The sequence below is a fragment of the Eupeodes corollae genome, chromosome 2, assembly GCF_945859685.1.
Source record: "Eupeodes corollae chromosome 2, idEupCoro1.1, whole genome shotgun sequence".
Lineage (NCBI taxonomy): Eukaryota > Metazoa > Arthropoda > Insecta > Diptera > Syrphidae > Eupeodes > Eupeodes corollae.
The window spans coordinates 142621131-142623675 of NC_079148.1; positions in this window are offsets into that span (position 1 = coordinate 142621131).

Here is a 2545-nt window from a genome sequence, read left to right on the forward strand (position 1 = left end):
TTATGGAAATATTCTTGAAATTTTATGATGGCCTTGAAATTTCTCCTCAAAAAGTGAGAGAAGACCTAACCTCTTTTGCGTCGTTTATCTCTTCAAAACGACTATCTCATATACAAAAATCCCGGGCTGATATGAAGAAATACTATCGCTCCTAACCTAAAAACCACTAAACCTAAATGTCTTAAGCCTAGTACATACTTGTGAACCATCTCGTGAACCCATACAAATTTCAGTTTTTGGTTCACCCGTGAAGTTGCTCGTGAAGCTGAGTGGAGAACAAAGTGGAGAGTTTTCGTTCACCGGCAATTCACGTGCAAAATGTACGGGAACTGTTGGTGAAGCTTTGACATTTGGTTTCCGCATGTTCACAACGTGTACTCACAAGTGTGTACCAGTGAGCAATGTCAAAAGTTCACTTTCTCCACTGGCGAACGTTCACTTCACGAGGAAGTATGTACTAGGCTTTAGCCTTTACTATCAAAATGAAAGAGGGTTAAGGTCTAAAACTTCTGCCGTCTTTAATATCTCCCAAAACCTTTTTATACATCTTTGCCCTTAACGAAACCAACCTCACACCTGATATCCTTAGTACTGAACTCTTCACTAACGACTATTCCATCTATAGAATGGATGTCGTGGAATATGCGAGTAATACACACGGTCGTGGTGTGCTTTTAGCTATCACTAGTAATTTTGAAAGTTCACTACTCCGTAGTCCCACTTCAATCGAATTTGAAGGTGTATCAGCTAAGGTTACACTCCCTAAGTTTTGCCTTTTTGTCCTTTGTTGTTATATTCGACCAGCCCAACAAATTAAAGCATACCAAGCCGCTGTTAATGCCATTGATTATCTGCTTGAACTAGTGCAACCTAATGATTTAATCATCGTTCTTGGAGACTTTAATCTTACTCATCTCAATTGGTCCACCTCAGATGATCAGACATCCTTCTTTCCAACTAACATCTCTTCTGAATCTGAATCGCTGTTCATTGATCGTCTGTCTGATTGTGGTCTTTTTCAACTAAATGGAGTACCAAACTTTATGGGTAGACACCTCGATCTCATATTCTCATCTGATTGCGATAACTGTGTTGTCTCCCCGAGCCCTCACCTTCTGTCAACCTTGGATCGCTATCATCCACCCCTTAATCTCTCCTTCCCCATTGAATTTAAAAACAACTTTTTTTGAAATGGAAAATTACTGTTATGATTTTCGTAGGGCTGATTTCTCCCAAACTTAACTATCTCCTTAGCTCAGCCGACTTTGAATTAAGATCCCTCCACTTAACAGTTGAGTCCCTTACAAATTGGTTTTATTTGATTCTTTTGTACTGTATTATAGAATTAGTACCGTTCTCTCGTAGAAAAGATTTCACCTCTGCTCCACCTTGGTACAACAGAGAGCTCCGTAGCCTAAGAAATACCCCTAACAAGCTTTGGAAGATCTTTTTACAGTCCAAATCTGATACTGATCACAACAACTATCTTCTCGCCTATAATTCTTTCTCTGAATTAAGGGAATCCCTTTATAACCAATACCTTAACCAAATGGAAAATAACCTTCTTTCTGATGCAAGGAAATTTTTCAAGTTTATAAATGTCAAACGAGAATCTGATGGGTTTCCACCTTCAATGAGTTTCTCCAACATAATCTCCTCTGATCCAACAACCATATCAAATCTATTTGCTAATTATCTTAGCAAATCGTATACTGAACATCTGCACGATCCTGATCCACACTACTTTAGTTATTTAGATGGTTGCACTCAAACCTCCCTTTCATCGTTTACAATAACTGAAGAAATGGTACTTGCCAAAATCGTAAGCCTCAAAGAAAACTTTAGCCCTGGTCCTGATGGCGTCCCATCAGTTGTTCTAAAAAAATGTATGCATTCTCTGTCAAAGCCTCTTACTGCACTCTTTGAACTCTCTCTTTCCCAAGGTGTGTTTCCTCATATATGGAAAGATTCATTTATATTTCCCATTCATAAACAAGGCAATAAAACTGAAATTAACAATTATAGACCTATTGCGAAACTTTCATGCATTCCAAAACGTTTTAAAAGCTTAGTTTATGACTCCGTTTATTTCCATTGCAAGCCTTTATTCTCCCCCGCTCAACATGGTTTTCTTAAAGGTAGATCCCCTACGACTAACTTAATTGAATTTATATCCAAAGTTTTGTCAGCCCTTGAGAATGGCAAAGAAGTTTATGTTGTATACACTGATTACAGCAAAGCCTTTGATAAAATATCCCATAACATAATTTATCTCAATCTAAGAGCTCTAGGCTTTCCATCTATATTTATAAACTGGATAAGCTCCTATCTTACGAATAGAACTTATAGAGTCCTTTTCCGTAACTCAGTCTCCAGTCAGATACATTCAACTTCAGGAGTCCCACAAGGTAGTCACCTTGGCCCCCTTCTCTTCGTCTTATCTGTTAATGACGTCTGTCTTAAATTAAAAAACTCAGATATCCTAATGTTTGCGGATGATAAGAAAATGTTTAAGAATATCTCTACTCCATCTGATTCCATACTT